Here is a 12,500-nt window from a genome sequence, read left to right as displayed (position 1 = left end):
TCAGAGAGAGACGGGTGAGAGAGAGAGAGAGAGAGAGAGAGAGAGAGAGAGAGAGAGAGAGAGAGAGAGAGATTTGGGTGAGAGAGAGAGACTGGGGAGAGAGAGAGACCAGGGAAAGAGAGAGAGAGAGAGAGAGAGAGAGAGAGAGAGAGAGAGAGACTGGGGAGAGAGAGAGAGTTACTGTATGTGAACATATGGGTCTGTGAGATTTTTTGTTGTTGATGTGTGTGACAGTGTTTTTCCTCGGTGAGTCTGAATGTGTGTGCACACGTTCAGGTCTGTGTTTGTGTGTGTGTGTGTGTCTTTCATGTGTCTGCTATCGGTGCCGAGGGCCGAGATGAGGAGTGTGTACGGTATCAGGAGCACAGTAATCCATTCTCCCCACTGTGACACGGCGAGAGACAGGCAGGCCCGTCGTCCTGATGCGTTACAGGCAGCCCTATTGTCATGCTGTGTTACAGGGCTGCATGATCACATTACCCAGTGCTGGACCAGAGACATTTATTCAGTTTACACTATTCTCTGTTCGCAGCCAACTTATTTCCTTTAGCCAGGGTCTGCCGACAACCTCCTCTACGCCATATTAATCTTGTTTACGGACTTATCTCGCCACAAATATCACAACCGCAGGCAGGGAGGCAGGGAGGCAGGCAGGCACGCACACACAGATATCACAACCACAGGCCGACTGGGTTTATCCTCACTCCAGTGGCTGAGGAGGGATGAGAGTGGAAACCACACACATAGACACACACACTCACACACACACAGTGCAGTCCATTTTCACAAACAGAATAGGATTGGCTGTTTACCTGCAGGTGGGCAGGGTTTAGATCTAACACATATTAGATTAGTCACACAGAGAGAGAGCATCAGATTACTGGAAAGACCCACTAACAGCTACAAAACAAAAGTTGAGGAGTGTTTCTATGTCTAACAGTAGAATCATTAGTAGATTTCCCAGAGCTTATATTTGCATTTACACTTACAGGAAGTTAATTGTCTGTCAGTACCGTTCAGTTCAACTCAGTTCACTTCAGCGATATTTCTTCCTTTTTTTTACATAATGATAATTTTTTTGTGCCTTTTTTTTGTGGAGAAAATCTTTTTGGCCTTCTTTAGGAATATAGTTTTGGGGGTGTTTTTAGGAATGTAGTTTGCATATTGTGAACTATTCAAGTTAAAGATTCACACCGGCGCAGATAACAAGCGTCTGTATGACTCCCTCCGCTGTGCTGAACTTGCAGAGTTGTGGTCAGTCAGTCAGAGAATGTGAGATAAAAGGTCATCCGCATGGACAGGACTGTTCCCCCACTGTCACAACCACACAGAGACACACAGACACGACTACAACATGAGTCACAACACATAGCAGCCCTGCAGAAGTGTAAAACAACACATGCATGTGACAGGGGAGAAAGAACCAAAGAGAGAGGAGAGAAAAAGAGAAAAGATGAGTGTTTATGTTTACGCTCTTCTGTGGGACATCTTCATCAGCATGCTTTTGACAGCATGCAGAAAGAGAGCAATCGGCATCTTTTAATTATCGTCACAGATTCTTGTCTCTTTCTCTCTCTCTCTCTGCCGTCTTCCCTTGTTCCCTGTAGTTTAAAAAGCCGGAGACACATTGATTTGGCATCCTGTTTCCTTTCTAAAGAAGGAATAATGAATGGACGCGGGATAGAGACAGACAGAGAAACAGAGAGAGAGAGAGAGAGAGAGAGAGAGAGAGAGAGAGTGGGGGATGAGAACGTGAGGGATTAGAATGATTTCATTACTGTTCCTCTGTGAGTTCCTCTTTAAACCCCAGGCTTACACACACACACACACACACACACACACACACACACACACACACACACACACACACACACACACACACACACACACACACACACACACACACACACACACACACATTTGCAACTGTTCATTCTAATGTTTTAGTTTATTCACTGCCACGTTCATTCTTTCTTCTGTCTCTAACAAAATAGACTAATTTATTTGTGGTTTTGCTCAAAAATAATTTGGTAATATACTAGACAATAATAATGATTATTTTAAAAATACATTTTTTTTTACAAGAAAACGTAAACATATTTGATTTGACTACTTTTCAAAACAAAGCACTATATCACGTTTACTAAATTCGCTATTGATTTGAAGGAAATATACACATTGATAATAAACTTGAATCGGGAAGCAGTCTTTATTTGCATAAATATGAATTTAAATGGACAGAGCAAATAGCCTGTACCACAGGATGATAGAGTGCTACAGGTACAATAGGTAAATAAAAACATGCGGTCTGAGATACAGAGAGAGAGACCTGATTGTGCATGTGGTAGTTGCTGTATCACATTTTATTTATGTACTATATTGATAAGTTTCCAATAATTAGTTATGATTGTGTTTTACTGTATGTGTGAATTTGCTTTAATGTCCTATCTTATGTTCATCTTTGTGTGCAAAATCAAACAATGAAGCGAGATGTCAGAAAGACAGAAATCCCTGAGTGTTCTGGTCTGACATCTATATTTACAGCTAGTCTCTATTAACAGGCGCATTCGCGCTCCTGCTGCTTCCTCCTATAATCCAAACACGGTACATTTATCACCCGTAGATCAATCGTGCAGGCTGCAGTTCATATCTTCTCATGGATAAATCATTGATCTGTTTTACCACCCTGTGATAGATGGTCCTCTCCTCCTTCTCTCCTCCTCTCCCTCACTTTCCTTCTCCGCTCTGACGGAGGAGAGGGAAACAGAAAACACTAATGACACATCAAAACATGCACACTGACTATCGGAAGTCAACTCAGAAATCCAATGTTTTATATTCCTGGGGGGGATTATTTTTATTTTTTTCTAATCTGATTTTCATGCAGTGATTTAAAGGAATTGATTTGGAGATTTTTAAAAAATGGTGATATCACTTGCTCTCATTTTGGAAATGGTTTATGAATTGAATAAAAGTACATTACGGTCTCTTTCTCTTCACTCTCTCTCTCTCTCTTTCGCTCCCTCCATCTATCCGTCTCTGTTTCTGTGAACAGCAACAGACACAGAGTGGACGGTAGTGAGTGTAGACAGTATAGTGAGTAGTGTGGCTGTCTGACGACTGAACCGAATGCTGTGAGTGGCCTCTACTGGCTAACTGGGGGCAACATAAGTCATTCAGTACAAAGGAGCTGCAGCACCGTCATATGAACTACACACACACACACACACACACACACACACACACACACACACACACATGGATGCAAGCATGTACACACAGGCCTATAGTAACATAATATTTCAAATTTAGGCAAATCATGTGCAACATTCCACCATACTTACTTGAGTAGGCTGTAAGCTATGCGTGTAGTTATGAGTGTGTGATTGCATTGGTGTGGTATTTCAGCAGGTAGCCTAGCGGTTCATAGCGTTGGGCCAGTAACCAAGAGATCGCTGGTTTGTATATCCGAGCCGCCGGTGTGCTCTTGAGCAAGGCACTTAACCCTAATAGGTCTTGTAAGTCGCTCTGGATAAGAGTGCATACTAAATGTAAAATGTGCATTTATGTATTCTTGGATGTAGGCCTACAGTATAGTAGGCCCTATGTGTGTGTTAGCAGCATAGCTCTAGCTAGCCTAGCGTGGGGTGCTCTGTGTTTTAGTATGTGTGTGTTAGCAGCATAGCTCTAGCTAGCCTAGCGTGGGGTGCTCTGTGTTTTAGTATGTGTGTGTTAGCAGCATAGCTCTAGCTAGCCTAGTGTGGGGTGCTCTGTGTTTTAGTATGTGTGTGTTAGCAGCATAGCTCTAGCTAGCCTAGCATGGGTGCACTGTGTTTTAGTGTGTATAGTATGTGTGTGTTAGCAGGATAGCGCTAACTAGTCTTGCGTGGGTGCTAGTGAAGTGATGACTGGTCTTATGTAGAAACACAGCATGGATTTATAGATCTGTGCTAACAGAGGAAAGCAAACCCAGGAGACCATCCTTACATCAATACAACAATGAGAAGCATCGACCTATCCCACAGCTAGATTTATCAGTGGGCCATACACCCATCAATACTGCTCTGGAGTTATGTACAGAGGAGCAACATGTGTCTTGCTATTCTATCTAAACACATCTCTGTGGAAGAGATGGGGACCAGGAAAACACTATGTATCATTTGTTATGTTTTTACTAGTTGGCTGGATTTAGGACAGTTAGCTGCAGATCAAGTCAGGTGTTGGAGATGTAACTGTGTTGCAGTTACAGTAGAAATGTTTCTGTTCATGTGCCATATCAACGGCAACGCACTGCATAATCTACAGACTGCACCACACCAGCCAGGTCGTTCAAGATTGATGTCGAAATTGGACGTCTATCCGTGTCCTGAGGACCTTGGGAAATGCTTATAGAACCGGTCACTAGGGGCAACAGTGAGCGCTACTACCATCAAGTAGGCTTGAGTGTCCGATCCCAGTCATGGACACAGTTTTATTTTTTTCATTTTGAGTTTTAACCATATCCCAAACCTTAACCCTTACCGTAACCATTTTGAATGAGTGACTAAACTTAACCCTTAACTTCAAAAGTTGATGTTTGGAGAAATGGAACGATACAGAGCAGCAGGAGCAACAAAAAACACATTTGGAGCAACTTCGAAAATTTGACGTTTGAAGAACGTGGATGTCTAATTCTGCAGTGAGACTGTGAGGGCTTGTTGTTGACCACACGTCAATTAAAAGGGCAAGACATGCCCCAGCTCTGTTGTCCTGCAGTTATGGCCTTTCTTTTAGCGGTTGCGCTGACAACATTTAATTCAGTACAAGTGTGGCTGCTGTGTATCGGTGATACACAAACAACATTTACGACACATCGCTGTTCGACAGCCTTTCATATTTAGCCCTGCTATTTTAGTCCAGGTGCATGTAAGGTATAAACACCATAGGGCTATGTACAGTTATAATAGTGTTCAAATTTTCTATGGTAAGCACATTCTTCTCCATACCCTTATATGACCCCTGTGATATCCACCTCCATTCATACCAATGTAGTCAAGCTGTCCTCCTCTTCCAGTCCTCTACACAGCAGGCTCAATGATAAATAGACTTATTTCACCAAAATCAAACAGTCACATTTAAATATAGACAAGATAATGCAAAGGTCAACATTGTAATCTGCTCCTTTGATCCTTTGATCTTTATAGAATTTCTGGAGTAGCACCATGATAAATCTTAAACAAGGCCATTTGCGTGTGTGTGTGTGTGTGTGTGTGTGTGTCTGTGTGTGTGTGTTAGTGTGTGTTTGTGTGTGCTAATAAAATTCTAACGATCAGAGCCTTTACGCACTTATGGAGAGTTTTATTATAATCGCCATGGAGAAGCTATCCATGCATTGAGATGAGGGCATCACACAACACCCAGTAAACACACACATATCCCACACACATCCCACTGTTTACTACACATCTTCTGTGTACTGGGTTTACCCTCTTAGATCCTTTGCAATGTACAATTTCTTGTTAACAGAATCACAGTATCATGGACATAAAATAACAAAATAAATAAAATAACAAAACATATGTGGCAATATGAATAAGGACTATATACAAAAACAAAAATGTAATTGTACAAGTGCGAAGACTGCTAAAAAGCTACAATTGTGCCATGCTGAGGAAGACCGAAAGATTGAGAGCAAATGGGAGCGAGACAGGGAGAAGGTGGAAAGGGTTGACGAGAGAGAGAGAGAGAGAGAGAGAGGAAACGTAACATTGAAGGGAGAGTTTGTGCCATTGAATGATGAAAAGTCCATATGTTACAATGGCATCATAAATTACGTCCAAGCGTACGGTGGGGCCAGCGAGGGGTGATCCCGAAATAGGACACAGAGAGAGACAGGCAGAGAGGAAACAAATAGCCCCAATATCTGCAGGAGAGACCCACTGATATACACATATACACACACACACACACACACACACACACGCATGCATGCACAAACACTGCTGGCCACACACGAGCACGTTTGCAAGGACACGCAAACATACACACGCACACACACGCGCGCACACACTCGAACAAAAACACATCTATATGCAAGACCTCACACGCACTCCCACAAACACTAGGGTTGAGAGTGAGAGAGAGAGAGCAAGGAAAGATGGGAGGCCAACGGGCGGGGAGAGAAAGTGGAAACCGAGAGGGGAAAGGGGGAAGACTGGATGAGGAAAATATGGCGAGGATAAGAGAGAGATGAGGGAGAGAGGTATAGAAGAAAGACAGGCACACAGGCACCAGGGTGAACACTCATCTACCCTTCTCCACTCACCTACGCCCGTGGAGAGAGGATGGAGGAGGCAGGGAGGGATGGGGGGAGGTAGGGGGGTGACAGAGAGTGAGTCAGTGGAGGGGTAGATTTATTAGAGCTGTGAATAGGGAGAAGAGAGTGGGTTTCCAACTAGCTCTCAGAGTCTCACGTCAGAATTAGACGTTCATCCATGTGACCTGGCTGGTGGTTACATGGTGAGCAGGTCCACAGCTACAGGGTGTGGGGGTCAGGAGAGCCCAGAGAGCTGCTTTACATAGCACACTGATGCTGGCTGTTGATTCCAGATCGTTTTGAGCATAGGACACCTATCGTCACCCTGCTCTGTTCAACCAATTGTTTTGCACGTGCAAACTTACTGTTATTCATGAAGGCAACTATTTATATTGGCCAGCTGACAGAAGGGGAGAAAGAGCGAGAGAGATAGTTGTTTCAGTGACATCATGCTGTAGATGAGGGGTCGATGTAGCCCTGGCTTGTCCATATTGGCATGCCGAGCCCTGTGGGCTACGTACCCGTGTGTAAATGTTATGTCCATGTTTGTGTGTGTGTTTGCATGTTTGCCTCTGTGTACATGCTTCCATGTGTGCGTGTGTGCATCTGTCTGTATGCTTGTGCATGTACGGGTACTGTATGTATCTGTGATCTTGCATATGTGGCCAACAGACTCGATTCGGTCATATGTAGCAAAATACAAACATGTGTTTTTTACATTAGATAAAAGTAGAGACTCCGGGCTAGAAAATTGTATATTATACACTACAGTTGAGGAACAATGGGAAAGTCATACTTCTTTGAAAGTTGATAAACTTGTAACCCCATTTTTGAGAAAATGGGCCTTGAATGTTTTTGTGCACCTACTGGAGAGCTCTTCTTTGTCTACACCCATTCACAATTGTTCACACTGTCTTAAGCCTTAGCCCCACCCATCTCTATAAGGATTCACGTGAGGCCATGTGCTAAGCAGAGTGAGTACAGTAGTGTACTAAACAACCAAAGAGTTCAAGACCAAAGGCTGGTATATACTACGTCTATCGACATGTCTGTAGACAGTTATCGCAGTGGCATCATGAACATTCTATTGTCGTCTGACATCAAACTTGTCATTGTTGTTATGAAAAAGTCTAACCACAAAAGCAACAGGCTGCATGACATCAGCAGCCTGGTGGTCCAAAATAGCATAACTGGTGTATTTTAACACCAATAAACCCATCCGTTTAAAAATGTATTTAGGATATGTCAGTCTAGCAAACCAGGAAACTAAAAGCAACTTTCTAAATAAAGTTTTGGTTCATTTCTAGCAAGTTAGCTGGCTAGCTAGTTCAAATAATGACCATATCATATAGCTGACAATGTCTTAACTTTAGCTCATTTGTATTCATTATTACAGGAAAATAAACAGACAACAAGGTCATTTTTTACAAGTTAATGGCTAGCTAATTACAGGAAATAACTCACAGTTGTGAGTGGGACGAAATAAAAGCAGCTACCTGAGAATATTTGAACTCATTGGCCTAACGTTATTTCCTGATTTGACTTCGGTGCAGGTCATGTTGTTCTTCCCATTATCGTCTCTGGTAAACACACACTGTATCAAATAAAATCAAAGTTTATTTGTCACATGATACAGAAGGTGTAAACGATACAGTGAAATGGTTACTTGCATAGTGGAGTCTTTTGTTCAGACATGTAGCTAGCTAAACAATGAACCATAATCCCAACTCATAACGTTACTCCCCTATATGAATCTGCAGGTAGCTACGGCTAACCCACTAGGTTCAATGTTATTTATCTAGCTGACTTTAGGCTACAACTAGCCAGCAAATGGCTCTGAGATATGAATAATATTACTATACAGATTATACACGTAACGTTAGCTAGATAGCGAGCCAGCCAGCCAGCCGCTAACGTTAGCTAGCTAACTAACAGTACACTTTAACTTGTAATGAAAACGACCTTCTAACAAAATAAAAAATATATAATATCTGAAAATGTAGCTAGCTAGACTTTCTTACCCGTATACATGAATAAACGCTTCTTCCTCTCAGTCACGGATGCCATGGTTTCCCTTAGTTTGAAGATGTAACCCGGAGACAGGTGTATTATACAACAGCCTTCTGTGTGTTCTCTCTTCGACTACCTCCTCATATTTGCAGTCAAATGCCTGAATTTTCTCAATTTCCTTAGGTATCATACTCTGCTTCCATCGGGCATTCCACTGATTTCAAATCTCGGTCCTTCAGAGAGTGGAGAGCATTAGCAAAATTTTTCGTGATATCTTTCAAAAAACCTGCGTGGCTCTACATGGCAGAGCAATCTGAACTCATCTCTGGGTATGTCCAGCCCATCCATTATCTCAGCTAATCATGGCTAGCGGGAAGGTTCCTTGTATTTTCCGTGGCTAAATCAACTAAGCTTGTAATTTACAGGTTGCATAAAAGTTTGCTATTAAGGCGCATTTTGATTAAATGCCTCTCCTGTGAAGTAATGACGCGTGACACAGGCCTAGTTTCCTGAAACCAGTCACATATGGTGTGTAGAGGACTATTTTGCTAGCACAGAATGAAATATTTTCTGTGATTCATCCGATGGCATTGAGTTTACCACATCAGTCACCTGCTTCATTAATAAGTGCATCGACAACGTCATCCCCACAGTGTGTAATGGCTTTCGTCGTCGGATGAGGAAGAGTAGTCGGACCAAAGCGCAGTGTGGTAAGTGTTCATGTTTGTTTATTGAACTGAACACTAATACAAAATAACAAGAGAATAAATTAAACTGAAACAGTCCCGTAAGGTGCAAAAACTAAACAGAAAATAACTACCCACAAAACCCATGTGGGAAAAAGCTACCTAAGTATGGTTCCCAATCAGAGACAACGATAGACAGCTGTCCCTGATTGAGAACCATACCCGGCCAAAACAAAGAAATAGAAAACATAGAAAAAAGGACATAGAATGCCCACCCAAATCACACCCTGACCAAACCAAAATAGAGACATAAAAAGCTCTCTACGGTCAGGGCGTGACACAGTGATCGTATGTACATATCCCAACCAGAAGCCCTGGATTACAGGCAACATCCGCACTGAGCTAAAGGCTATAGCTGCCGCTTTCAAGGAGTGGGACACTAACCTGAAATCCCGCTACACTCTCCAACGAAACATCAAACAGGACTAATATCAAATCGTACTACACCGGCTCTGAAGCTTGTCGGATGTAGTAGGGCTTGCAAACTATCATGGATTACAAAGGGAAACCCAGCCATGAGCCGCCCAGTGACACGAGCCTACCAGATGAGCTAAATGCCTTCTATGCTCACTCTGAGCCAAGCAACACTGAACCATACATGAGAGCACCAGCTGTCAGATGATTGTGTGATCACTCTCTTTAAACAGGTTAACTTTCGCAAGGGTGCATAGCCAGAAAGATTACCAGGATGCATACTCAGAACATGTGCTGACCAGCTGGCAAGTGTCTTTACTGGCATTTTCAACTGCTACCATACCCAGTCTCTAATATCTACATCTTTCAAGCAGACCACTATAGTCTCTGTGCCCAAGAACGCCTATCTAAATGACTAACGCCCTGTAGCATTTACATCTGTAGCCATGAAATGCTTTGAAAGGCTGGTCATGGCTCACATTAACACCATCATCTCAGACACCCTGGATCACTCCAATTCGAATACTGCCCCAACAGATCCTCTGATGACACAATCTCTATTGCACTCCACACTGGCCTTTCGCACTTGTACAAAAGGAACACTTACGTGAGAATGCTGTTCATTGACCACAGCTCAGCATTCAACACCACAGTGCCCTCAAAGCTCATCACTAAGCTAAGGTCCTTGGGACTGAACACCTCCCTCTGCAACTGGATTCTGGACTTCCTGATGGGCCGTCCCCTAGGTGGTGAGGGTAGGCAACAACACATTTGCAACGCTGACCCTCAACATGGGGGCCCGTCAGTGGTTTATGCTTCATCCCCTCCTGTACTCCCTGTTCACCTACGACTGCCTGGCCGAGCACGACTCCAACACTACTATTAAGTCTGCTCGGTGTCCATGTCACTAAGGATCTATCATGCTCCAAACTCACCAACACAGTCGTGAAGAGGGCATGACAATGCCTCTTCCCCCTCAGGAGGCTGAAAAGATTTGGCACGGGCCCTCAGATCCTCAAAAAGTTATACAGCTGCACCATCGAGAGCCTCTTAACTGGCTGCATCACCACTTTGTATGGCAACTGCTTGGTATTGGACCACATGGCGCTACAGAGGGTAGTGCATATGGCCCAGTACTGGGGCCAAGCTCCCTGCCATCCAGGACCTCTATACCAGGCGGTGTCAGAGGAAATTGTCAAAGACTCCAGCCACCCAAGCCAAAGACTGTTCTCTCTGCTACAGCTTGGCAAGCGGTACCAATGCATCAAGTTTGGAACCAATAGGACCCTGAACAGCGTCTTCCCCGAAGCCATAAGACTTCTTAACAAGACTGCTAAATAGCTAGTCAAATGGCTACCCAGACTACCTGCATTGACCCTTTTTTTCAATAACTCTCTTGCACTGACTCTATGCACACACATTGGACTCTACCCACACATTCACATATATTTACACTGACACCCCAACAAACATATACACACACATACACTGCTGCTAGTCACTTTACCCATACCTACACAGTATGTACAGTACATACAGTTGAAGTCAGAAGTTTACATACACCATAGCCAACTACATTTAAACTCGTTTTTTCACAATTCCTGACATTTAATCCATTTAAAAATTCACTGTCTTAGGTCAGTTAGGATCACCACTTTATTTTAAGAATGTGAAATGTCAGGATTATAGTAGAGAGAATGGTTTATTTCAGCTTTTATTTATTTCATCACATTCCCAGTGGGTCAGAAATGTACATACACTCAATTAGTATTTGGTAGCATTGCCTTTAAATTGTTTAACTTGAGTCAAATGTTTCGGGTAGCCTTGCACAAGCTTCCCACAATAAATTTGGTGAATTTTGGCAGAGCTGGTGTAACTGAGTCAGGTTTGTATGCCTCCTTGCTCGCACACGTTTTTTCAGTTCTGCCCACAAATTGTCTACAGGATTGAGATCAGGGCTTTGTTGTCCTTAAGCCATTTTGCCTCAACTTTGGAAGTATGCTTGGGGTCATTGTCCATTTGGAAGAGCCATTTGCGACCAAGCTTTAACTTCTGACCTGACTGATGTTTTGAGATGTTTCTTCAATATATCCACATAATTTCCCTACCTCATGATGCCATCTATTTTGTGAAGTGCACCAGTCCCTCCTGCAGCTTGTAAGCCTCCCCCTTTTTCCTCCAAGCATAACAATGGTCATTATAGTTCTAATTTTGTTTCATCAGACCAGAGGACATTTCTCCAAAAGGTATGACATTTGTCCCCATGTGCAGTTGCAAACAGTAGTCTGGCTTTTTTTATGGCGGTTTTGGAGCAGTGGCTTCTTCCTTGCTGAGCGGCCTTTCAGGTTATGTCGATATAGGACTAGTTTTACTGTGGATATAGATACTTTTGTACCTGTTTCCTCCAGCATCTTCATAAGGTCCTTTGCTGTTGTTCTGGGATTGATTTGCACTTTTTGAACCAAAATACGTTCATCTCCAGGAGACAGAACGCGTCTCCTTCCTGAGCGGTATGATGGCTGCGTTGTCCCATGGTGTTTATACTTGCGTACTATTGTTTGTACGGATGCACGTGGTACCTACAGGCTTTTGGAAATTGGATGAACCAGACTTGTGGAAGTCTACAATTTTTTTTCTGAGGTCTTGGCTGATGTCTTTTGATTTTCCCATGATGTCAAGCAAAGAGGCAAAGAGTTTGAAGGTAGGCCTTGAAATACATCCACAGGTACACCTCCAATTGACTCAAATTATGTCAATTAGCCTATCAGAAGCTTCTAAAGCCATGACATCATTTTCTGGAATTTTCCAAGCTGCGAATAAGACACAGTCAACTTAGTGTAAGTTAACTTCTGACACACTGGAATTGTGATAGAGTGAATTATAAGTGAAATCATCTGACTGTAAACAATTGTTGGAAAAATGACTTGTGTCATGCACAAAGTAGATGTCCTAACCGACTTGCCAATACTATAGTTTGTTAACATGAAATTTGTGAAGTGGTTGAAAAATGAGTTCTAATAACTCCAACCTAAGTG

This window comes from Oncorhynchus clarkii, unplaced genomic scaffold, assembly GCF_045791955.1.
Source record: "Oncorhynchus clarkii lewisi isolate Uvic-CL-2024 unplaced genomic scaffold, UVic_Ocla_1.0 unplaced_contig_3206_pilon_pilon, whole genome shotgun sequence".
In the NCBI taxonomy this organism is placed as follows: Eukaryota; Metazoa; Chordata; class Actinopteri; order Salmoniformes; family Salmonidae; genus Oncorhynchus; species Oncorhynchus clarkii.
This window is presented reverse-complemented; position numbering follows the sequence as displayed.